The following is a 26,706-nucleotide window of genomic DNA, read 5'->3' as shown; positions in this document are numbered from 1 at the left end:
GGTACTAGAAACAGGCGAGAATAAAATCCTAGGCCCACTTCTGGCAGAGGGACCGGTTGTATGGCCCCTATTTGAAGTAGTAGAGAAATTTGTTTGCGAGCCTCTAGTCTTTGCTGAGGAGGAACGTCCGGCATGCCTTTGAAAGGAGGCAAGGTATGGAAATAAAACTTGTAACCCTGGTGTATGATATCCAATACCCATTTGTCTTGGGTAATCAACATCCAATTTTCCTTGTAGAGTGCTAACCTTCCTCCCAAAGGTGCTGCCAGGCAAGAAGGATCTGGCAGCTGAAAAAGTAGGTCATTGGGCCTGTTTACGAAAGGACTGGCCCCTGCCCTCACCCGAAGATTGTGCAGGTGAACTCCCTGTTCTAGGCCTGAAAGAACTGTGAGCTCTGCCCCTACCACGTCTAGATCTACCCCTAGACTGAGAATCATAAGAAGGATACGTCCACCCCTTAGCAGGCCAATTCCTACTAAACTTCGGAGGCTGAACTTGCAAAAAATCTTTAACAACCTGCATAGACTTAGCCTCGTCTTCCATTTTCTTCAAGACTGACTCCACAGGTGAACCAAACAACACATCAGACTGCAAAGGAGCATCCAAAATCCTTGTCTTAACATGGTCAGATAAATTCTGATCCTTCAGCCAGGCGTGCCTGCGAAGAACTGAGCCAGTGGCAGCCACCCTAGACAAGGCCTGCACAGCATCAAAACCACACTGTAATGAATGCTTACCCACCTGTTCAGAGACATGCACCAAATCTTGTAATTCTTTACACTCAATGCCTTCCGCCAGAGCATCCACCTTAGACTTCAATTGAGAAAGAAGAAAGTTTTGATATTTCAACATATGAAACTGGCAATTCAAAGCCCTCATAGCTAAGGTAGAAGATGTATAGACCTTCTTTCCCCATCTATCCAAAGCTCTGGCTTCTTTATCTAGAGGAACCGGATTTTTTACAACAGAGGCCTTGACACCCTTAGGTCCCTGACTAATAGTTTCTGGGTCTGCCCTAGGACTCTTATAAAGATATTTATGAGCCTCAGGCACCCTGTAATACCTATCCGGTTTAACAGGAGCAGGAGGTAGCGAATCAGGATTAAGTGAAGCCTCTGCAAACACATCTTCCACAACATCCAGAACAGGGGGTATAGCCAAGGGCCTATGCTGGGGTAACAGCAAAAACTCCCTAAGCCTTTTCCTAGGATCAGAGAAGTCCTGACCTTCCCACTTAAAATGTTCCCTCATAGAATGAAGTGTCTCTGAAAAAGAAAAATCCTCTGGAGGAGAAGCAGAAGGAGTGGAATCATCTGCATCAGAAACAGAATAAGGAGAGTACTCCTGCAAGTCTTCAGCTGAAGACTCTGAAACATCCGAAGCCTGCTCAAAACTTCCCAACTCTGGCTCCACCCTAGGCCTCTTATCAGGAGGGGGCAAAGAACCTCTAATCAGAGTAATCAAATCTTCTGCCATTTTAAGCATGTGCTTCTTAGGCACAGACCCTGCTGAACTAGGAGTGACACCAACAGAAGCTAAAACTGGCCTGCCTCTGGGAGAAGCCTTGGAAACAGAAGGAGAAGGCCTAACCACCCTAGGAAGGGAGGGAGTACAGTAACTTGAGAAGCCCCTTCAGCCTGACCTGCCTCCTGAGAGACCACCTCCTGCAAAATCAAAGTCTCCCCTGAGACTCCAGAGAAGTCTCCGCCGGAACCACCGGTTCCACTGAAACCTCTAAAGAACCGGCGTCCGAACGGACGACTCATCTTGCCTGGGTTTAACTGCTTTGTCTTTGCGCTTCAAGAGAAGCGGCGCCGGAGAATCCGACGGCATATTATAATTGCACCGCTTCCCAACGACCAGCCTAGCACAATCTAACCTTCGCTTAATAGTGCGTTTATTGAACCTAGCACAAAAGCGACACCCAACAACGTCGTGCTCAGGCCCCAAACAAGGAATACACAAAGAATGATAATCCCTATGCGGTATCTGTTTCCCACAAGAAATACAGTTATTCACTTTTTCTGACATCCGGTAAAACACTGAGGCAAGAAAAAAACAAAATATTCCCCAACGGGGTACTTAGCCAACTTGGATTCGGTCTGAAACTCCGAATTCGAAAAATTTCAGAACGCCGAACGGCACTTGCAACGCTGCTTCTGCATCGGACCATGCGGCAAAAAAGACTGAGGAAATTACGTCGGTCATGCGCTTTTGTACCCTGACGTCCTGATGTCAGTTTTAAGCGCCTTGACCGACGTCAGCCTAATACTTTGGTATTCGGGCCGACCGAGGACAGCGGACTACCCATATGTAAGGACTGCAGCAATGTGAGATGAAGAACATCACACCATCACTGGGACTGGACGGTGTCCCGGGCTGCGTTTTACATGAGCTCCAAGAAGAACTGAACCCTCACTTAAAATCACTGTTCAGTCTCAGCCTTACAACAGGAAATGTACCCATAGAATGGCATACAGCAACAGTGGTCCCACTCCATAAAGGTGGTGCCACAACGGACCCCGGAAACTATCACCCTATAAGCCTAACTAGCCTGGTCTGCAAAGCTATGGAGCATATCATCATGGAACTCAAAGACATTGGGAACCTCCAAACACTGGATCCTACCCAATTTGGCTTTAAGGGCAGATCTTGCCTCTTGAACCTGTTCAATTTCTTTGAAACAGTCACCAAGGCCATAGACGAAGGGAAGGTAGTCCACACAGCCTACCTTGACCTTGCAAAAGCCTTCGACACAATACCCCACTTGGGCATCATAAATAAGCTCACCAGCTTAAATATCAACCCCTATGTCACAAGATGGGTTGCAAACTGGTTTAGGGATAGAACCCACATGGTCTGAATTGCAGGTGCCATGTCAGACTCTAAACCAGTTACAAGTGGCGTCCCACAAGGCTCAATCCTGGGACCTCTCTTGTTCGGTATATATTTCTATGAGGTACAGGCTAACACAGGAGGACTATGGCTGACAAAGTTTGCAGATGACTGCAAACTGGGGGCCATAATCGACTTGCCGCCTGACACAAGCATCCTCCAAAAAGGTCTCTCAAAGACAGATAACTGGTGCCAGAGCCATGGCCTAAAGCTAAATGCCAAAAAGTGCATAGTCATCCCCTTTGGGAAAAACAAAGTGCCCACAAATTACCACATAGGTGGTAATCCATTAAGTACGGAAGAAGTAATTAGGGATTTGGGGACCCAAGTAGATTGCAATCTCTCCTTTGACAATCACATTGCCAAAGTGGTTAGAAAGACATTCTATATAGCCCACCTTATCACGAAGGGGTTCACATCTAGATCAAGAGAGGTCATTGTGCCCCCTCTACTCATCAGGCCCATAATTGAATACAATGCCCCATTTGGGATGTACCTTACCCAACAACTGCTACAACTAGAAAGACCCCAAAAGTACCTCATCAAGAGGATCAAGGGACTCAGATGCCCTACGCAGTTAGGCTAAAGAAACTCCAGCTCTACTCACTGCTTACCGCCTACTCAGAGGCGCTCTGTGCCTGACGTATAAAGCCATGTCCAACCCAGAATTAATGGACATGCTCCACCTCAAGAAATCCAAATCCATCAGAACTACACGCTCCAGTGCCTTAAACCTTAGCAGAGAAATAAACAGAACATGCTAGAGGGACAGATTCATATCCCAGAGGCTCTCCTCACTCTGGAACAAAATCCCAATCCAAGTCAGACAGAGCCCCTCAATGACCATCTTCAAGAAGAATCTTGATGTTTAGATGGGAAATAGTAAATTTACCCCTGGGATTTCTTCTGTGTCACTGCTAGACAGAGGCACGGTAAACTAACCTTAAATGGGCTATCTTCTGTGACCTACTATACAGAGGCTCAGCCAACTAATCTAAGAAGGGTGGCGAAAGCCAAACACACTCTGGCTAGGCTTGTAAATGCCCTAGGGCAGATAGCCTAGTATCAACCTATGAACCTATAAAGATGATCTAGACTTTGACTTTCATTTTCTAGTAATTGCTCTTTTGGCAGCCACCATAATTAGACTAAGCAAGGCTTTACTATGTCTAGGCAATTCCAATTCTGTAGCATAACTAAAAAAAAAATAGTCGCCCCAGTCAGTCCAATCTGCTCACCCAGCATCTCCAACATATCAGTCTGCAGGGAATCCCAAAAGCCTGCCAGTTCATCACACTTCCAAAAAATGTCCCCAGCTACCTCTTTCTCACCAGTCACACCTCCAACATTTGTTATCCACCAGAAGAAAACATTTTTGGAGTCTACTTGGGCTGTAAACATACCTATGTAAACACTTCCAGGCAAAGATCCTAAATCTTCCTGACTTTGTTGCATATTTGGGAGATATACATATATGGCATGTCAGATTTTGACCTACAAATACTTATAATGGGTTAGGCATTTGTTTATGTTGTCATTATTTCAGGTTATGTTCCCCTTTATTTTAAATCTGTTTTGCTTCCTTAAATTATAAATCATAAGATTAAATTTGTTAAAATTAATTCTCAAGTCACATACATGCATAGAATTCTCTAAGTGTTTTCCTCAGATTAACTTGGGAAGTCTCCAAAATGACATTATTATGTGCAAAACCCACTGCAGGATACACGACATTCCCTTGCTTTCCACATTCATCACTTAAGTGATCCAGGTCTAAAATGAGCCTACTTACATAAAAGAACAGCCATGGTGCAAGCATGCATTCCCTTGTTACACTAATTAGTAAGATGCTTTCCGCTTATTTTGACATGGGCCCACTTTGGGTATACAAAACAGAAACAATCTCTATTAAAGTTCCTTTCTTATAATTTTTCAGCCATTAAATTCAAAAAATGTATTTTCTTTATATTTGTCAAATACTGAAACCAAGTAGAGAAATACAATTTATATAACCCATGTCTTACAAGAAACTTTGCTGACACAACCAAAGCTGCAAACATTATACATCACTTACAATAATATATTCAGTCACTCTCAAACATTACACAGCTCATTCAAATCCTGTGTTTTTAAACATCTTTTCTACCCTGCATGTAATGAAGCCACAATTCCCATTTTTCCTATGTAATTTGCTCCTATTCTTTTCTAAAGATCCTAATTCCAGTTGTTTTATCTCCGTTACTATCTTTGCTACTTCTAGTAAAGTTGGTTTAGACTTTGATTTCCATTTTCTAACAATTGCTTTTTTAGCAACCACCATAATTACATTCAACATGGCTTTACTAAGTATTGGCAATCCTGATTCTGTATGTTGTTGTGTCTTTCGGCTTTTCCTGGTTAGGGGTCGTCACAGCGGAACTCCGGTCCGCTAACGACTGGCAGTAGATTTTTTTACGTGCAGTTGCCGGCCCTGATGCACAACCTTCAACGAAGGTACGCCCATTCACGCACGTCTCCACACAGAAGACGCTCTAGCTGAGAATCGAACAGGACGTCTTACTGTGAGGCGACAACGCTACTGCAGCACCAATCCTGATTCTGTATCATAGTTCAAAAAATAATTTCCTTAGTTACACCAATTTCCTCACCCAGTATATCAGACAGAGCAGTCTGTGGGGATTCTATAAAGTCTGCCAACTCATTACATTCCCAGAAAATAGGTTTCCAGTTATGCTTTCTTCCCTTCATACCTCCAACATTTGCTGTCTGAGGAAATTTTTTTTGTTGGAGTCTACTTGGGGTATAAAAATACCTATGTAAACACTTCCAAGCAAAGATCCTAATTCTTCGACTTTGTTGCATATTTGGGAGACACACATATATCCCCCATAGTTTCTTTGTGAAATGCTTTTCCAATCTCTTCCCAGTCCTTTCCAACCTCCTCTGATTCTTAGTTATTATGTAATATTTGATATGCTCTAATTACTCCTTTAACAGCATCTTCTGTTCTAGATTCTAACAACTCTACCAGTGTTGGTCTTTCATTTAGGACCCCCTATTTCTTTCTCTGTATATACTACAATATCAATCCTTAATAGGGAATGCAATCTCTAACCTGCATTCCAAATAAGTTCTTAGCGTCTTCCCATTCTACTACCTTTCTCTCTCTAGTTATTTGTTTCCAATACTGTGGTTCCTTTGCCAGTTTTCTTAAACACATTTCAGCCCCCTCTTGCCTATTTTCTGTATCCCTAACTGGAGTGATCCCTATTGGAAGAATCTCCTTTCTCCATTCCAGTGTTGGCTTAATTCTTAGAATACTTTCTACTACTTTGACTATTATGTATGATTACTGTTTTTATGTAGGATTATTGTTGCTCTTAAAGGCCTGTATACAAAATCCCAGTCTCTCCTTGTTTAAGCTTCTCCCCATTTCATCATCTCCTCTTTCTAGTTTGAATGAAAAATTTCTGCTTGTGCTATGTATAGGAACCTTAACGGTGTTGCTCTGAAATACCACTTCAAATCGGGTAATCCAATTCTGCCTTGTTCTATTCGAAGAATAAGCTTGTCCCACTTGACGCTTGCCATCTTCCCCTCCCTGACAAAATCCTTCAGTAATTTAACTGCTATCCACAACTTCTCTGGTTGATAAAAATATGCCTGACCTGTGTACAAGTCTAAAAGGACTCAACATTTTAACTGCTTATATCTTACTGTTGATATCCATATAACAGAGCTTCCATTTTCTCTCTTTTTGTATCATATTTTCTTTAGTCTCTTCCCACATATCCTTGGCTGCCACACTGGAATCATTTTTAATGCATACTCCTTTAATACTTCATTTTATCATGTCCCCATAAATACGGATATTGCTGAAAAAATTCATGTGTGGGTATGTAATTCACTGTTAATGCCTTTGTTTCAGCTTCATTAATTTTGTATCCTGAAAATTCTTTAAACCATCTAAAAATGTTCTATAACATTATAATGTACTTTTCTGGTTTTGTCAGCTATAAAATAATATCTGCAAATGGAGCCAGCTTTTCTCGACTACCATACCAATTATATCCTTGAATTTCTGAGTCCCTTATTTTCTTTGACAATAGTTCTAAATATAATGCAAACAACAAAGAGGAAAGAGGACACCCCTGCCTGGTTCCTCTGCTCAAGCAGAAATTATCAGACAGGACCCCACCCCCACTTTAATTTTCGCCTCTGATCCCTCATATATCCTCCTAATCAACTTTATAATTTTATCAGGGAAAGCAAATGCTTCCATTACACTGCCCATACAGTCCCAGCTTACTCTGTCAAATGCTTTCTCTGCATCAAGGCCAATCAGCAACAGTGGTACTTTCTTACATTCTGCTTCCCTTTGGATCATCAGTGTTCTGTTAATGTTATCAAATATTCGCCACCCCTCCACAAAACCAGTGATCCAGATATATCAATTTTGGCATGAGTTTTGCCATTCTTTTAGCCGTTAGACAACTACTTTCTAATTACAGTTTAGTATTGAAATGGGCCTGTATGAAGTTGTATCTGATGAATCTTTACCATCTTTAGGTATTACAGCTACCACTGTGTTCCTCCAGGAGGTTGGTACTTTTCTTCCTCTTAAAATACTGTTAAACAAAATCTCCCAGATCTTTATCAGTTTTTTCCTTCTAGTTTCCAAACTTTCACAGGAATACCATCTATTCCTGGGTACTTTCCTGCAGACTGGTTATGCATAAACATTTTTTTCATCTCCTTGTATCCGAACCATTAGTAATAGAGCCTCCCTCTACCTCTAACCTTGGCATATTTAAATTCTTCCATAAACATTTCCATTTGTACATTTTCTTGATTTCCATATTTCCCTGCTTTATACAAACTTTCACAGAATTTCAGAAATATTTCTAATACTTCTACAAGATCCCTTATCTTCCTTGTTATAGGCTCCCTAAGCATGGCGTCAGCCCTTTCTACTTTCTGTTGCCCAAGTCATTGTGATGAAAGATTTTGTGCTTTACAGTTATTATGAAAAAAAAAAAACAGTTGCTTAGCACCAGTCTTTCTAAACTTATGGATATTATTGAGGTAATCCCTTTTCTATTTAGCATTCTGTAGTTGCTCTTCTTCTTGGTCTTTGAGCGTCCCCGTTTTGCAATACTTTAAAATTTGTCAGTCATCCTAAATAATTCTTGTTACTTCTCAACAACCTGTTTTTTTTTTTTTTATTTTTATTTCCACCCTCTTTTTAAATTCCACTTTAATTTTATCCCACTCCCAAGCTATATTTTCAGAAGAAATTTATATCTTCTCCAATAGCTCCTGAAGACTTTTCACTACCCATTTCCTGAATTCCTCTCTTTTCAACTGTTAGGTGGAAAAGTGCCAGTGTCTCATTTTCATTTCATCATCATATGTTTTTATTTTAATTATTGGCGCATGATCTGAAATAGTTACTGGGTGCATATCAACGCCTTCAATTAAATGCACATGTTCCTGTGAAATGTAAATTCTGTCTAGCCTAGCTCAGTTTTTGTATATTGGGGGATATGTAAATTTAACTCCAAATTCCAGGCACTGAATTTGCATCTTCCATGTCAAATATTTTCATAAATTTCTTTAAAAATCTACCCTTCTTAATTATATTTTCTGTTCTGGGCCCCCAAGACGCATCTTCACTGTTGCAAATCAAATTCCATTTCCCACCTATAAGTAATATTCCTTGCTGAAAGCTGATTATTTCTCTCAGAATTTTCTTAATCTCTATTATATCAGTTTTCTGTGAAATATAAATGCATGACAGTGTAATTAATGCTCCTCCCTTGCCAGTAGCCCCTTAGTACTACAAATCTACCATTATTGTCTTTTTTATCCTCTTATATCACTATTGCAGCTCCCCTTGCAATACAGGTACTCCTCCTCTACCTTTGCCCCAGATATTCTGCTGAATAACCATCCTGAAAACCTTTATCAAATTCACAGGTTCAGTTCTTTCCAAGTGTGTCTCTTGTAGCATAGCTATTTGCACTCTACATTTTTTAATATAGTCCACTACTCTTTTTTTTTTTTTTGTATGCATCTGTGAGACCATTAACTTTTAAAGACATTACAGAAAGCATTATATTCTTGAAAAATTATTATTCCCACCTTTTTGTACAACAGCTTTTTTGTTAAATGTCTAGATCCAGCTTTTGTCTTTTATACAGTTGTTTCTTGTCATTTCCATGTGAGCCCGTGTCACACCTTACACAGCTTTTTGTTTAATTGAAAACCCTAAAAAAATACAAATACACCCAAATAAAACCTATCAACACACAAAACTATGTCCATCTTCAAATATTGAAGTTGTACCCTCCTAATAAAAACAAATGTTCCAAACTGATAGCCACCAACGATTAGAGTTAAACATGGATAACTCTTCTACTAGCTTAAGATGCATGGTATAGCCTGTGATTTTTTAAGTGCTGTCTGGGTCTGTCTTATCTTTATAGCTCTCTCAGCTAGGAAAACACTTGAATGCTTTCAGAAAACATTTTCTCCAAGCCATTTCTCATTATCAGGTTGTCTACTAGAGACATGAAAACCAGACATAAAACTGCCAAGCATACCTTTTTTTAATAAGAAAAAAAATATTCATTATTATTTTCATTTATTTGCTATCTCAAGTTAATGACCTTAACCTAGTTGTTCCCCTAAGCAAGAATGAGAAAAAGCACACTAATACTCTTTTAACCATATTTTTTTTTACATTGCAGTGCCTACATTTCTTAAAAATCAACAAGGAGAAAGAGAGAAGATGGAAGGAAAAAAAACAGGAGCACCTATTTACATTAGTATCCCCACTACATTTAAAATAACTGAAATATAGTACTTTAAAACATGCAAAGAAAATCATGCCCCATCAAAATAGTACTGTTTGGAAAAAGTTTTGTTTTACTTACACAGTTTATTTTCTCCCTCCTCTTTCCCTCTCCAGAGTATTTTTTCTGAATATTAATGACATGAAGTTGGGCATATGCTTTAGTGTCCCCTAAAAGTTTAAGTCCAAAAAGTCCCAATATTTCCAAATTTTCTTGTAATGTTTCACAAATGTAATTATTTCTTTGCAATACCACATTAGTCCAATTCCAACTTACTGATTTGTATTCTCCAATCATTCATGACATGAGGCAGGGCATATGTTTTAGAGTCCCCTACAAGTTTAAGAAAAATCCTGCATTTCCACATTCTCTTGTTCTATTCCTGTTCATCTCCATCTCCCAAACTCTCTCTCTCTGCTTCATTTCCAATGTACTCTCGATTCTTCTAGTCATCGCTTGTGTTTTCCCCTCTCTCCAACATTTTCCATTGAAACACTGTGAAAGGTTTCACTGGCACAGTCTCTCTGCGCTCTTTATAACCAGAAGAACAGGAAGCAGAATCACCTGCTATTTTCACAGCTCACTTTTTGTTGGACAAACGTTTGTATTTCTTCTTTAGCATGTACTTCCTCAAAAAATGATTTTGTTCCTCCAGTGAAAATATTTTGAAGACAGCTGGGTACAGCACAATGCGATAAATTTACTTCTCTTCTGCCTGGTGTACAATGAGTAGTCATTCTCCAGAAACACACCACTGTCTCCCACTTTTAGCACTTGGGTCTTCTGCCACCATTTTGATAGAACCAACTCCTGCTGGTAACATCTCATCTTTACTATTAAAGGTCTAGGTTGTTTTCTCATAGACAGGTTTGGAGCATACACACTATGATCACTTTCAATTAACAATTCCTGTTGTGAAATCCTAGTCTAGTGGCTTATTTGTGCTTTCATATAATACAGTCCCATTCCTTTCAGTTTCCTGGGGACAGCAGAACATTTTAAGTTATGTACTTACCATAACTATGCATCTTGTGTTGTTCATTTTCATTCTTCCTCAATGAATAGGTTCGGATCCAATCCTCCAATCAGACTCAGCCACATTTTGCAGTTTAGGATCAGACTCTTGATCTCCTCTCTTTACCCATATTGCCCCTCATTACCACTTTACCTCAGAACAAGTTTGCTGCCTCTAAACAAAGTTTGGTAGAATATGTGATAGAAAAGAACAGACTAGGGGCTCAAACAGGAACAAAGGTTCCTAAGAAATTCCTGCAGGTCATTCCCAAAGACAAGGAAGGAGGAAGGTGGGAGGGAAGTTGAGGAAGAATGAAAAAGAGCAACACAGATGCATAGTTATGATAAGTACATAACTTAAAAAACCTGATGTTGCCATTTTTATTTGTTCTTCAATGAATGGAGCAGAGTCTCCAGCTATAGTAACCTTGGGAGGCTCTCATAGGAGGATATTCTGGAGTATCACAGAACTAAATTCAGCTCTTTTTCAGGAGGTTATGTCCAATTTGTAATGAGCCATACATGTATCATCCATAGAAATTCTGGACCAAAATGCAGATGACAGCCATTGGCCTAGTGGAATAAGCTTTTGGTCATCTTGGTAAGGTCAAACCTTTAAAGGAATAGACACGAGAAATACAATCAGAAATTCTTTGGTAGACTTTGAGGCAGGACTACCAAACTTGCTTTTGGCAAAGGAAATTAATAACTTATTGGTCTTCCTAATTTTTTTCATTCTATGAATATAGAAATGAAGTTGTCTCTGTACATCTAAAGAATGAAGCATGTACTCTCCTTTATTTTCAAATTTTGGGAAGAAAACAGGCAAAAACGAAGTTATGTACTCAGCATAATGTTCCATGTTTGTTGTCCATATTCTCGCCTTCATTCTTGATGGCTAGGTTCAGAACCGAGCATCCGTTCCGACTCGGCCACATACTAAAGCTAGAGAGCTTTCACTGGCTCGAGGCTACACCCAATCCCAAGATGCCTAGCAACAGTTATCCAGATCTCGTTTGTAAGAAACCAATCACTAGACTATCCAACCCACTATGGTAAATACAACAAACCCTCTGCCTACAACTCGAGGCCCAAAGGGAATCAAAGAATTCAGCCAATTTCAAAAAATTCCTCTAGATCCTTCAGGAAGGGGGAAGGAGGGTGGGATGCAAGAATGAAGGCGAGAATATGGACAAAAAACATGAAACATTATGGTGAGTGCATGACATCTTTATGTTATGATGTCCTATCTCGCCTTCATTCTTGATGGTTGGAAAACAACATCCCCAGCACATTCTTCTCGGGTGGCTCAAGGGAATAAACTCTTCAGAACAGTGGAACCCAAGGATGCCCTGTTCCAAAATGACACATCTACTTTGTAATGAGTGATAAAGGTATGAGGGTTAACCTATGTGGCTGCAGCACAAACTGAATCCAAAGTAAGTCAGGCTTGAAAGGCAGTGAAAGCAGACGTAGGTCTAGCTGAATGACCTCAAATTTTTCCCGGCATCTGCTTATGCTGAGAGTTATAAACATAAGTAATAGTGTCTTTAAGCCATTTAGATAAAGAGACTTTTGAAACTAAGTCCCTTTTCTATTTTCTGAGAATCTGAGAATAAGACAAACAGTTGGTCAGATTTTCTAGATTCCTTAGTCCTACGGACATCTAATTGGTGAAACTTGTATTCTGCCTTGTTGTCATGATTGAGAAAAAAATACAGGTAGCTCAACAGACTGATTTAAATTGGACTCGGAACATACTTTTGGCAGAAAAGAAGGACTTGCCCCGACAGAGACTCCGTCTTTGTGGAAGATCAAATAGGGAGTATGGATAGATAGAGAGCTTGCAATTCTGAAACCCTCCAAGCGGAAGTAATGGCTGTTAAAAAGTTTGTCTTCCAAGTTAAGAACTTTAGTGGACAAGAGGTGGCTGATTTGAATGGAGGGAGAATTAAAGAAGCTAGTACCAAATTTAGATCCCAAGGAGGTGGTGGTTCTCTTACGGGATGTCTTAAAAGTAATGTACTCTTCAGAAATGCTCTGCATAATCTGTGAGACATAATATTGGATCCCATGTCTCCTACATGGTAGTTAGATATGGCAGTTAGTTGTACTCGTATCGTGGCTGCAGCCGCACCTTGATTAAAGGCTTCTGTTAAAAATTCAAGAATTGCTGATATAGGGGCTGTAAAGGGATCTATATGGTTTTTCTCAGTCCAACAAGAAAATCTCTTCCATTTGCTCGCATAAAGTTTCCTAGTTGTACTCTTGTGCAAAGAAACCAGAATGTTTCGCCCTGCTGGGGATAATTCTGGAAGCCTGGCTAAGATGGGAAGCGGAGCAACCAAGCTTGTCAGCTTGAGGGTTTGAATAAAGGGGTGGAGCGTTCCTGACTGATGAGTCAAAAGATCTGGTACTGGGTCCAGGATCCAAAGCTCCTCCTGAAGATGGGGCCATAGGAAGGGGAACCATATCTGACGAGGCCAGTATGGAGCGATGAAAATTAGCCTGCAACTCAACGATATGGCTTTCTGAAGAACTTTGGATATTAATGGAAACAGGGGAAATGCATGAAGAAGTCCCGAGCACCAATCGTGAACAAGTGCAACCCTTGGTGACTCTCCTGGAGGGGGGATTAGGGCAAAGAAGCTGCTGCATTTGGAGTTCATGGACGTGGCAAAGAGGTCGCAGCAAGGCTGGCCCTACTTGCGGAAAATTTGTTTTGCAATTTCCTGTTTCAGAGACCACTTGTAAGGCATAAGAATTGCCCTGCTTAATTTGTCTGCTAACACGTTGGACTTCTCCGGGATGTGCGTTGCAATCGGAAAATGTTGATAAGATATTGCCCATTGCCATGCTCTCTGAGCTTCTCGACAAAGGGGGTTAAGATCTGGTTCTGCCTTGTTTGTTGATGTACCACACTACAGACATATTGTCTGTTTGTATTGCAATCTTACCTGGTGAGAGAGAGATCTGGGAATGCTTGCAACACCAGAAGTACTGCGCTCATCTCTTGGACATTGATGTGCAAGTGGTATTCATGTTCCTGCCAAGTCCCTTGGACAGTATGTCCCAGATAATGCCCCCCACCCTATCTGGGAAGCGTCCGTGGTCACTATAGCTACAGGCTGGGAAAGAACAAATGGTCTTGCCTATCGTTACCTGCATGGACTGAAGCCACCACTGTAGGTCTCTTTTGCAGGTGGCCATAATTAGGAGCTTATGTGACATGGGTAACTCCTGCATGGACCACTGAGCAAAGAGTAGCCACTGTAATACTCTCATGTGTAGACGAGCTAATGGGAGTAATGTTATTGCAGCTGCCATTGAACCCAGAACCTTAAGAACAAACTTTGCCTGTACCTTCTTCATGAGCAAGACTGACACCTGATGGCATAACGTTAGCACTCTTTCGTGAGGCAGTTTTGCTACCATGTCTTTTGTGTTTAAGTCTGCCCCTATAAAAGGTAATATGCTGTGAAGGCAACAAGGCAGATTTTTTGAAGTTTATAGTGATGCCTAGCTCTAACAAAGACAAATGGTAGTGTCTCTTGCTTTGGTCAGTAAATGCTTGGTGGTGGCGGTTAGGAGCCAACTGCCAAAGTATGGAAACCCTCGGAATCCTATATGCCTCAGGTGAGCCGTGACAACTGCCCTGCATTTGCTAAACACTCCGGGGGCTGTAGTGAGACCAAAGGGCAGAGCTTTGACATGGTAATGACTGGCTCCCAGCTGGAAGCGTAGATATCTCCTGGATTTGCCTGTCCATCTTTATGTGGTAGTACACATCCTGAAGATCTATTGAGCACATCCAATTGTCTTTTCCCAGAAAAGGGAGTATAGACTGCAGTATCACCACCTGAAACTTTGTTTTCTTTAAGGACTTTAGTCTGCAGAGATCCAAAATGGCCCTCCAGTCCCCTGTCTTCTTTGGAACTAAAAAGAACCTCGAGTAGGTTCCTGATCGGATTTGGTCTGCGGGGACTTCTTGGATGACTCTTTCTTAGCAACCTTTGAATTTCTAGGGTTGTTTGATCCCTTTGACCGGGTGGTATGTCCTGGATAACCTTGGTGGAAGGGGTGGAAAAGGAATGTTTTATCCCCTGGATATGATCGACTGTACCCAGATGTCGAGTAATGTCCAGCCAAGCTTTTGGGTACAGTGATATCCCCCCGACTGCCTCCACAGGTGGACAGGCGGGCCCCCTTTCAAGGATCTACCAGAGAACGTACCTGTCACCCTGATTCTGCAGACCCCCCTCTGCTGCGAGGGAGGCGTCTTCCATTGTTATTTTTCCCCTCTGTCCCTGGGGGAAAAAAATCACCACATACATCCGGCGAACCTCTTTGGGACTTCAGAACCACATTTTCCCGCCCTTCTGACCCTTGGGATAAGGTCTGGTAGAGATGGAGAAATATACTCCAACGCCAGACAGAGTTTTGCCTTCTTGTTCACACCTGGTAAGAGTCTTTCACTTTTGGCCCGAACAAAGACAAGCTGTCAAAAGGGGCATTAATAAAAGAAGACTTGAAGGGTTCAGCAAACTCACAAAGACGCATCCAGGAATGTCTTCTCAGAGCTATTCCTGTGCCTGCAGCCCTGCTTGCTCCATCGGCTGCATATGAAATGAGGCACACGGAGGAGTTTATTACAGAACTTAAGGTAGCAAGCTGAGAGTTAACCTTGTCAGGTACCCCTGCAGCTGTAGTACCCTGAAGGGTATCTCCTAGCTCCTTGAGGAGATCCCTCTGAAGTCTAGTAAAGTGGGATAAGTAATTCAACGACCTAAGGGTAAAGACCGCTGAAGAAAACATACACTTCTCATGTCTGTCCATTGTACGAGAATCCTTATTTGTGGATGAACCCATGAAGAAGTTTCGGCTAATTCCTTCTTAGTGGCCGCTGCCACCACCATAGTATCTACTGGGATACCTTTAGTCAAAAACTGTTATCCTCCGGGGCTGTAATAAATTTGTTTGGGCCTCCTAGGAATTGGTTCCACAGATTCTGGAGAGCCCCATGCCTTTTGGCTGACTCCACCAAGGAGCTGGTCAAAAGGAGGAGACACTCAAGAGGTAGAGGGTCGTGATCCAAACACCTCCAGGTATACAGACTCATCTTTAGAAGGGGAGAAGGTCTTCCAACCACCTCTCTGCTTCAGGATCTCTAAGATATCTGAAAAGGAGACATCCTCAGATAGTGACCGTGGGGACCTTTCTGAATCCTCTAAGTCCGTATCCGATATGACAGACTCAGGGGAGTCCAGGTGTTTCCTCTTACAAATTCTCTTTCGAGGGACCTCCTCAGAGGGATACTCTGGGGAGGTTTCAGAAGAGTGGTTCACCCACTGGGGCTTCCTGGGGCATTGTATCTCTACACTCAGGCTGAAGGAATGGTGTGGAGGAAGACACTGGCCCTTCAGGGAGAAGTGTGACTGGAACAGAGGGTGGAGCAGTCTGGGGGGACGGTACACTCATCACCTCGAAGGCACCATGGTCCTGGCCTGAGAGAGCCTCTGGCTCCAAGGAACCCAGAGACCTCCCCCGCATCAAGAATGATGGCTCAGAGGCTAATGTGTGTGCCGAACTCAACTGCACCAAAGCCCAGAGTGGAAAAGTTGGATCAGACAAGGATCCTATTTAACTCTTCCCCCCCGGAACCAATGAGGGAGTGTCTGCTCCCAGATCACTCAATAAAAGGTAACATCGACAAAATTGGAGCAGAAGTTGGAACAGAGACTCAGGGAGTGGTTTTCAGATCTGATTCCACCACAAGGACCTCCTGGCGCTCTGGCTCCAAACTCATCCGAGTCGAAGGAGGAATGGAAGACTAGGCAGGTTTGGTAGTCGGCTCCATGTCCTTCTGGGCTGGGCTCGAGAGAATTTTTACTAGCGCCAGTCTCCAAAGCAACCTCTTAACCACCTGCTCCACATCATCGTCCGATAAGCTCCTGGAAGATCGAGAGGAATAGGTGGATAATTTATGGCTACCAGCCCCCGACTGCAGAAGGGGTGACTGTGGCACCAAACGGTCTGGCTCCAAAGATGGTGACAAGCTCCTACTTTGGCTCCGAGTCAGTTCCTACAACACAGGTGGAACAGAGGGAGACAGACTTGTCGGACCCGATAGAGTTTGGATCCGAAGCTACTTGTTTTTCTGGTCTCTTCGTCAGCTCAGAAACCGTAACCGAATAAGCTGATTTCTTAGAGGACTTATCTGAAGATGCAGAGGCCCAATTCCTTTCTACAACAGTCTGAAAAGGTCCCTTTAACAAGCCCTGACTATCCGTCTGTTTGTCTGCTCCTGCAGGACCCTAGAGCTACAGCCATGGCATATAGAATAAGAATCCTGCAGGTGAACGGCTCCTAAACAATAAACACAACTAGTGCACCTGTCAAAGACATTTTTTGTGTACACGAGTCACACTTTTTGAATCTAGACTGTTTTGTCTCTTTTGTAGAATCCGCAGACATGATGATTAGTCACAACTATAGTCAACAGTGCTAAGAAAACACAGCTATAATGTACAGCCCTTAGACAATACAGTAAGCAACAACAAACACAAGAGAGGAGACAACAATTTTTTTTTTTTTTTTTTTTTTAATTTTATAGGAAAAGAAAAAGGGGCTAGAGGAGAGATCTCCAAGTTAAAAGTCAATCTCCTCTGACCAGAGGAGGTGCCTCTAACTAAAATGGCAAAACCTTCAAAGTTCAGAGAGTAAAAAGGAATGGGGAAGGAGCCCGCTAATTAAAATGGGCTAAAATAAAGAGAGACATGAAAGAATCCTCTAACTCAAACGGATTCATTTAAGGAGAAACTAAATTCAGACGGGATAGTAAAGAAAGACCTGAGAAAGAATGACGGCCCACACAGTAACAGCAAAAGAATGAACAGCATGCTCAAAACACTCAAAAAGGGGGGCTTCTTGAAATAACTTAAAAATATCAAAGGTTTGACACGAAATATTACTAAAGTATAAAATGAAAAACTTGGCCTGAGCCAGCGAAAAGCAATCCTGAAGCAGCAAACGAGATCTGGGTAACTGTTTCTAGGCATCTTGGGACAGGGTGTAGCCTCGAGCCAGTGAAAGCTCTCAAGCTTTAGTATGTGGCCGAGTCGGAACTGATGCTCAGTTCCGAACCCAACCATCAAGAATGAAGGTGAGATAGGACAACATAACATTTTATGTTTGCTTCTGAAGCAACTTTGGGGAAAAAGGGATGGATTTGAATGCAAAGCCACTCTCTCCTTATGGAAGATGAAGTAAGGCAGCTTAGAATAGAGTGCTTGGAGTTCATAGACTCTCCTAGCAGAGGTTATGGCTACCAGAAAAACTGTTTTTCCAAGAAGAAAACTGGAGGTGCACCTTTTTGCGGGTGGTTCAAAGGATGACTGGATCAGAGCCAGTAATACTAAAGTAAGATCCCAAGGTGATATGGGGTCCTTAACAGGTGGCCTAAATAAAAAAAAAAAAACAGTGTCCTTAAGAAAAGCCTTGCACAACTTGGATAATGCCAAAGAGAAACAATTATCTCCAATGTGGATATTCAAAATGGCAGCCGGTTGAACCTTAATAGTAGAGAAACTGGCCCCGCCTTGAAAAAGAAAAGCTAGAAATTCTAAAACAGTGGGGATTGGTGGAGTGGAAGGATCCAAATCTCTCTGCTGAGCCCATAAGGAAAATATCTTCCATTTACTTTTATAAATCTTTCTTGTAGAGGGTTTCCCAAGATGAAAACAAGATCCTTTGAACAGAAGAGGAAAGCCTGGAATGTACAGCCATCATTGGAATTGAAGAAATCATGGAGTCAATTTGAGGCCTGGAATGTTCAGGTGAACCCTGCCTTATGGGTGTTTAGGGGATCTGGACTGGGGTCCAGTGTCCATGTAGGACATATTAGATGAGACTATAGAAAGGGAAACCAAATCTTCACAATCCAAAGGGATCAATGAGGATTAATTTGCTCTTCAATCTGACTGCTTTCTGAAGAAACTTGGGAATTAGTGTGTCCAGTCGGACTCTCCCAGTCAACAAATGTAAATAAATAAATAAATAATGAGCATAAAGAAGACCGGAGGGCCAAATGTGAACTAGAGCATCTCTCAGCGACTGTCCTTGAGGAGGGATTAGGGTAAAGAACCCGCTGCACTTGCTAAGGGGAAAGGTGAGTAGATTGCAACATGGTTGACCCCACTTGAGGAAGTCACTGACTAAGACACCACTCGTAAGGCATCAGAATAGTTCAACTGACCCTGTTCATTAGAACATTTCATTTCCCTGGAATGTGCATCACTACAAGAAAGTGGTTGAATGAAATCACCTTTTGCCAAACTCTTACTTCTCAGCAGAGTGGGTAAGATATGATTCCCCCGTTTGTCAAAGTACCAAACCACTGACGTACTATCCGTCTGAACAGCAACCGATCCCAGTGAAAGAGAAATCTGAAAGGCCTGCAACGCTAATAGGACCGCTGTCATCACCAGGACATTTATATGCAGTATGGTCTCTACTGGGATCCACGTGCCTTGAACAGCGTCTCCCAAGTAATGCCCCCCCCCCCCAAACTGGGAGGCATCAGTGGTCAACGTGGAGATGGGTGGATGAAGGATAAAGGGACAACCCTGGCAAATCTCACTGGATTGGATCCACCACTCCAAGTCCTTGCAAACCCTGGACAGTTTTATTTGGAATCGAAAGGGTAAATACAAGCTGGATCATTGCACTTGCAGGGTCCACTGCAGGATTCTCATGTGAAAATAAGCTGTTGGAATCAAGGTGATTCCTGCAGCCATCAATCCCAAAGCTCTTTAAGTCAATCTGGCTGGAGGAAAGGGATAAGACAATCTGACTGACATGTAACCTTAGAGAAAGGATTCTGCTCAGTGGCAAAAATGCTTAAAGATTCATTGTGTCTAGGCGAGCCCCTATAAACTCCAAAACAAGTAATGGTTGAAGTTTGTACTTTGGAAGATTTATGGTTATGCCTAGAAAGTGGGTCAACTGAAGAAGACGGTCTCTGGTGGTAATTAATAGATGCCTGGTTGAAACAGTGAGGAGGAAGTAGTCTAAATAAGGAAACACCCTGAATTCCTGCAGTCTTAGATGAGCTGCAATCACTGCCATACATTTGGTAAATACCCTGGGGGGGCGGTGATGAAACCAAAGGGCAGGGCTTTGAACTGTTACTGACTGGCTCCCACCCAAAAGCAAAGGAATCTGACGGATTGCCTGTTCATTTTGATATGATGGTACGAATCCTTCAGATCTATACAGCACATTCACTCCCCTTTCTGGAGTAATGGCAGAATGGACTGAACCGTGACCATCCAGAATTTGCAGTTGTTTATTAACTTGTTTAGATAACTGAGATCCAGGATGGGCCTCAGGGTCCCAGGTTTTCTTTGGCACTAAAAATGCAAAGTCATACCAGCATCCAGGCATACCTCCTCATGGACATACTTACACCTGCAGCCTGCGAGGAACCCTCAGCCGCATGAGATTAACCTCATGGACGCATTAGATACAGACTTTAGAGTGTCCAGTCGTAAAGAATTAGCTTTCACTTCCTCCGTCGACATGGACCCAGGTTTAAAGTTAGAGAGCTCCTTTATTAAGATCCTCTGTTACCTGGGTAAAATGTGCCAGGTAATTTAGCAATATTAAAGCAAAGGTCACTGAAGCGTACACACGCTTTCCAAATCTGTTCAAAGCCCTAGACTCTCTATAAGGGGGATGGACAGAGGTGCTTTGCTCCGCTAGCTCTTTTTTTTTGTGGCTGCCGCAACAACCATGGCATCAACAGGAATCCTTTTAGACCAATGCTGCCTGTCCGATGGTGCACTAAGGATCCTATCAGGATGTTTAAGAATGGGCTCTATAGCTCCTTCCATACCTGGCGGGAGACGAGGTTGATAAGCTCATCCGCTGGGGGGGAAGAGTACTGTAAATGAGCAAGATCCAAAGGCATCCAGAAACACAGATTCCTCTGAGAAGGGTTCTGGGAAGACCATCCACCTTTTCGGCGCAGGATTTCTAAAATGTCTCCAAATGAAACGTCTTCTGATGGAGCTCAGGGGGACCCTTCTCCTTCATTAAAATCATTATGTTATGTCAATGATTCCTGGGGGGGGAATCCAGGTGTTTCCTTTTGTACAGTTTCTTTCAAACAACCTCTTCAGTGGGGTATTCTGGAGAAGTGTCGGAAGGAAGGGGAAGTCCCTGCACAGGAACTGTTTGGAAGCTCTGATGGGCTGGCTGTCCCTGTAGAAAAGGAGACTTAAACTCAGATCCTGAAGAGGAATGGGAATAGAATCCAAAGAAGCGACAGCCAAAGAATCCCCCCCCCCGAAGGGAGAAAACCCTTTCCACCACCTCGAAAGCAGAAGAGCCAGGGGCAGTGGAAAACAGCTTTCTTTGAGCCGAAGTTCTCGGCTCAACCAATACTCCACTCCCAAGGAAGGAATTGGACCCAAGCTGCTGAATGCCAAGGCAGTGAGGGGAAGTGACGGTCCGAAACCCTCAGAGTCAAAGTCATCCCCCCGGACTCCACACTGACACTTCGGCTCCGAGACCTGTTCTGCTCAGAGACACCCAGAGCCAATCATATCAGGAAAACGGTCGAAGTCAAGGAAGCCAACATCCTACAGGAAGTGCATTTCTTGAAACCAGTAGGTTTGCCCACCATACCGGAAAACACAGATATTAAACTGCTAGGAACATATACTACACTTGACCTTAGCCAAAAGGCCGAGAGGCAATTATAGAAAAAGGTACACAGAGACTTTTCTTTTTTGAAGAAAATACTAGCAATAGTAAGAAGAATCTCAGAAGAGGTAAGGAATAAAAAATATCTAACCTAACTTTAATCCATTAACTAGGGTAAAGAGAGGAATAAAAAGGAGTAGTTCAGGAAAAAAAAAAAGCAAAAAAAATTTTAATCTCGTACAATTTCTTTAACAAAGCAAAAAACACAGCATCAATGGGACCTGACGCTATCCCGGGGTGCGTGTTATGTGAACTCCAAGAGGAGCTAAACCCACACATAAAAATGCTATTTAACCTTAGCCTTACTTCGGGATATGTACCTGAACACTGGCGTACAGCAACAGTGGTCCCACTCCATAAGGGGGGTGCCTCTACAGACCCTGGAAACTACCGCCCCATAAGCTTGACTAGCCTGGTCTGCAAAGCTATGGAAAGAATCATTATGGAACTCAAACGGAGACATAGGGGAACTACAGACGCTTGACCCCACCCAGTTCGGCTTTGTAAAGGGCAGATCCTGCCTTTTAAACCTGGTTGACTTTTTCGAAACAGTCACTAGAGCCACTGATGAGGGCAAAGCAGTCCATACAGTATACCTGGACTTGGCTAAGGCCTTCGACACAATACCCCACTCAGGCATCATAGATAAGCTAAACAGCTTAAAAGTAAACCCTTATGCCACTAGATGGGTTGCAAACAGGCTAAAGGACAGAACCCATAAAGTTAAAATCGCTGGAGCAATGTCAGACTCAAAGCCAGTCACAAGTGGTGTCCCACAGGGATCTGTCCTGGGACCCCTCTTGTTCGGCATTTATTTCTCAGATGTTAAAGTAAACATGGGAGGGTTGTGGCTGACAAAGTTCGCAGATGACTGCAAACTAGGTGCCATAGTCGATACACCAGCAGATACACACATCCTACAAAAAGGCCTCACTGAAACGAACAACTGGTGCCGTAGTCACGGCCTTAAACTAAATGCCAAAAAATGTATAGTTATCCCTTTTGGAAAAAACAAAGTACCCACAAATTATCACATAGACAGCAACCCACTGAGTACGGAAAAAGTAATCAGAGACCTAGGGACCCAAGTAGACAGTGACCTCTCATTTGACACCCACGTTGCCAAAGTGGTTAGAAAAACATTCTACCTTGCACACCTCATCATGAAGGGTTTCACATCCAGATCCAAGGATGTCATTGTACCCCTATATTCCTCCCTCATCAGACCCATTATTGAGTACAATGCCCCATTTAGTATGTACCTCACCCGGCACTTGCAACAGCTGGAGAGACCACAAAAGTACCTCACCAAAAGGATCAAGGGTCTCCAACATATGTCTTATTCTGCCAGACTAAAGAAACTTCAGCTCGATTCAGTAGCATACCGCCTGCTCAGAGGTGATCTCTGCCTGATGTACAAGGCCATGTCCAATCAGGATCTGATGGACATGCTCCACCTCAAAAAATCCAAATCCATTAGGACCACGAAAGCTAAAGACTTAAACCTTGGCACAATTATGAACAGGACATGCTGGAGGGATATATTCATAACCCAGAGGCTTCCCATGCTTTGGAACAGGATCCCAGTTCGTATTAGGCAGAGCCCCTCACTGACTCTCTTCAAGAGAAATCTTGATGAGTGGATGGGAGATCGTAAGTTTACCCCAGGGGTCACATCTGTGTCACTGCTAGACAGGGGCACAGTAAACTAATTCTATTATATAAGGGGACCTTCACTGTGTCACTACTAGACAGAGGCACAGTATTCTAGATTTATTCTGTACATTTTTGTACCATTTCATGGGGTGGCAAAAGCCACATCACTATGGCTAGGCTTACAAATGCCCCAGGGCAGATAGCCTAGTACTATACTATGAAACTATGAAACTAAACCATCTAGATGCTCAAGAACATGAAATACCAACTGATCACTAGAGCAGTAACAGAGATCTGAGTTAAAGCAATAATGAGGGGCATTATGTGTAAAGGGAGGAGCTTGAGAGTCGGATCCTAGACTGGTAAAAGTGGCAAAATCGGATCACAGGATTGGATCCCAACCCATTTGTTGAAAAATGAATGAAAATGACATTACATTCTCAGTTTTTTCCTACATGTTCTGTCCTCTAATTCTATTATTTTTTTAAACATCTCAACTTGTGCAATCTCACAGTCAGCCAACCCTTTCTTCAATTCATCCTCTGAGTTTTGCAGTTTTTATCACCTTAACAGAATATCCGTTTAAAGCTTCTTCCTTTTTTTTCCAGCCTTTTATTACTTGAGTTAATATACTCCCATCAGTGTTTCAGTTTAGTCAAGTCTATGTGCAATTGCCTTGTACTTTCCTCTAGGTTACTGAAATCATGTCTGGAGCTTGCACTGCTTTTTGTTGAACTGCAGTACTCTTCCCACCCAGTTTTTTTTCATCAGCTTTTGGAGCTGATTTTCCTTCAGGTATTATGTATTTCTTTTTTTCCCTGGCATCCAGGCCATGCACTTACTAGCCAGTTATTGATATTTACCCAGAAATCCAGGTCCACTGGCTTTCTCTGCCAAGTTTCTGTTTTTACACTGAAACACCTAAAATTATGCTGTTACCCAATGTGCAGCCATTTTGGAATCGGCCTACATAGCCTAGGTCTTAAACAGTGTACCTCAGTCAGATAATTTAATACTAGACAGGCATCCACCTGAGTTGTCTTTGATGAATAAGCAAATTCTGCATGATGCAATAGTATTCTTGTTACCTGATAAATCCATTCAAAATCATAATACAGAATATTCCAAATGATCATCTATTAGGGTAATGTGACAGTACATTCCAAATTTTCCCATTTAGCCCTTTTTGTAAACTGAGGAAATACCACTACCCCAGGAATATGAAAGATCCCTACATGTTAACTAAATGAACTGAGAAAACTTGTGCCTGGATTTGACTGCTATATTTCATTACAAATGTCATCTGGGCTACTGATATTCCCAGTTGCCAATCAATAAGGTGACCGTACAGAGGAATGAAAGAGTTCCAATTCTCAGCAAGTGATCATCAACTACCTTAAATCAGGACAGCAAATTGGATATATACTGTCCCTCATGGTCTCACTGCAGGATCTCTGGTTACATCTGTGAGGCGAGCTCTGCAGTCTATCCCAAGGAACAGGTTTAGTACAGTAAGCAATGAATAATGTGGGATTTACCTACTTATTTATTAATTTTTGTTGACCAGGCTGGATTGTTTCTTAACCTGATAGTGGATTCTAACAGAAGCTCATTTAAAAAAAGGAGCTAATCATGGAGGGAAAACTGCATCTGGGTATGTTATACTACATAGAAAAATGGTCTGCAGTTAGAGAGAGTTTGGATAGCTAATGTGAACAGGGGATACAATGCTTTTGTGGTAAAAATTCTGAGGTGAATTTTTCCACTTTTACCACGCAGCAGATAGCTAGAGCTATCTCAGATGTTTTATTAGCCTGACTGGTTGTACTACTCAACTGCGGTGGTGGTGCTGCGGTAGAGTTGTTGCCTCACAGTTAGATGTTGCACGTTTGATTCTCAGTTACAGCGTCTTCTGTGTGTCGACATGCGTGAATGGGCGTTCCTTCGTTGAAGGTTGTGCGTTAGGCCTGGCAAGCCAGCACGCAAAAATCTACTGCCAATCATTAGCAGACTGGAGTTCCGCTGTGGCGACCCCTAACCAGGAAAAGCCGAAAGACAGTTACTGGTTGTACTACTCACAGTCCTAAAGATATGCACTGATTGCAGCTGCACCAGTTAACAGATCTTAAATTATGAGGAAGCATTTGTTTTATTATAGTCAATGACTATGAAAACAAAAGTGCATACCAACAGGAAAGAAAATCACAGCTATATGAAGCAAAGTGTGTCAAACTAATTTTCAACAAGTAACTTTTTTGAAAAATGAGTTGAACTATTTTTAACTGGCATTGCCACAGACACAGCTGCAACAGTCGCTCAAGCATGACAGCAAAATTGTTTAGACTACCTGAATTCAAAGCAGTTCGGATGGCATTTTACATGGAGGGGAGGAGGTAACACTCTTCATGGAGAGTTATGGAATCATAGCTTGATGGTGAATTAGAAGCCAAATGATGCTGAAAAAGGGGATAATTTCAAGACAGGAAAGGGTAACTAGTTGAAGCGGTGTAATGATTATGTTGCTGGTAGTGCACTACAACAAAAAGGACTATACTTTCAAATTACTTGATGGACATTATGTCTGTTTGGCTGGTTTAATTATGATGTAATGCATTATGACACAATGGTACACATAAAACACGAATGGTTGCAAAACATATGAACTCTGGATTGGATTCTAATAATTAATAGGGATAACGGTGTGTCCATGTGCACAGTGATTCAATGGTTAGCATTATTGCCTCAGTACTTAGGTTATCCATTTCAGTTCTCAGGTGGCGTGCTTCCTGACTGGAGTTGGTAAGTATCTTCCCCATGTCTATGAGTTTTCATGAGATGCTTCAGTTTTCTTCCACATTTGTGAACCTTCAAATTGCTCCCAGGTGTGCATACTACAAATTAATGCTGGATTTTGCAACAGGCCAGTAAACTACCAAATGATTTCCTCTGCTTTGCAACAATGAGTGCAATGATAGGATCTGGTTCTCCTCTTGATCCTGAAATGGCTACAGCAGGTAACAGTGAATGAATGAGCTGTGTCTACATTTGTGTGTATTCCTAACCTGTCCGAGTCTAAAGTGCAATAACAACTTAGTCGCACCTTATGCACCAAACAGATCCCTACAAGCAGGAAATTAAAATCTCTTGGCTATCTCAACCCCCCCCCCCAAAAAAAAGGTCACTCTCTGTACTGATATTCTGTCTCTAAACTATGGAATTCACTACCTCTTGCTAACAGGTCCATGCCTGCCCTAACATGCTTTAAAGTCTCTTTAAAAATCATCTAAAAAATACATGGCTCTGCTCCTGTATAAATCCAGGCTAATGCTTAGCTCTTCCTCTTCCACACTAACTTCATTTTATTCTTCTGTCACATCTCACTCCTTTCACAGCCTACAAGATCCTAATGTCTCTCCTAACTCCTCCTCCGTCTCTATACCATATCCTTAAGCTACTGCTCAGTCTGTAATGCCTCTATTCCTAACTCTCTCACTACCTTCCTGCAACACTAACTCTT

The 26,706-nt window shown here is 42.2% G+C and overlaps 1 protein-coding gene and 1 pseudogene across 1 annotated transcript in view; both read right to left on the bottom strand.

Moving 5' to 3' along the window:
- Positions 1-26,706, bottom strand: part of MARK1 (microtubule affinity regulating kinase 1) — a 2,314,196-nt gene that overhangs the window by 1,471,402 nt on the left and 816,088 nt on the right. The window lies entirely within an intron of this gene.
- On the bottom strand, positions 21,414-21,527 carry LOC122802116 (annotated as a pseudogene).

The sequence above is a fragment of the Protopterus annectens genome, chromosome 1.part0 (genome assembly GCF_019279795.1).
Source record: "Protopterus annectens isolate FY-2018-M chromosome 1.part0, PAN1.0, whole genome shotgun sequence".
Lineage (NCBI taxonomy): Eukaryota > Metazoa > Chordata > Ceratodontiformes > Protopteridae > Protopterus > Protopterus annectens.
This window is presented reverse-complemented; position numbering and strand designations above follow the sequence as displayed.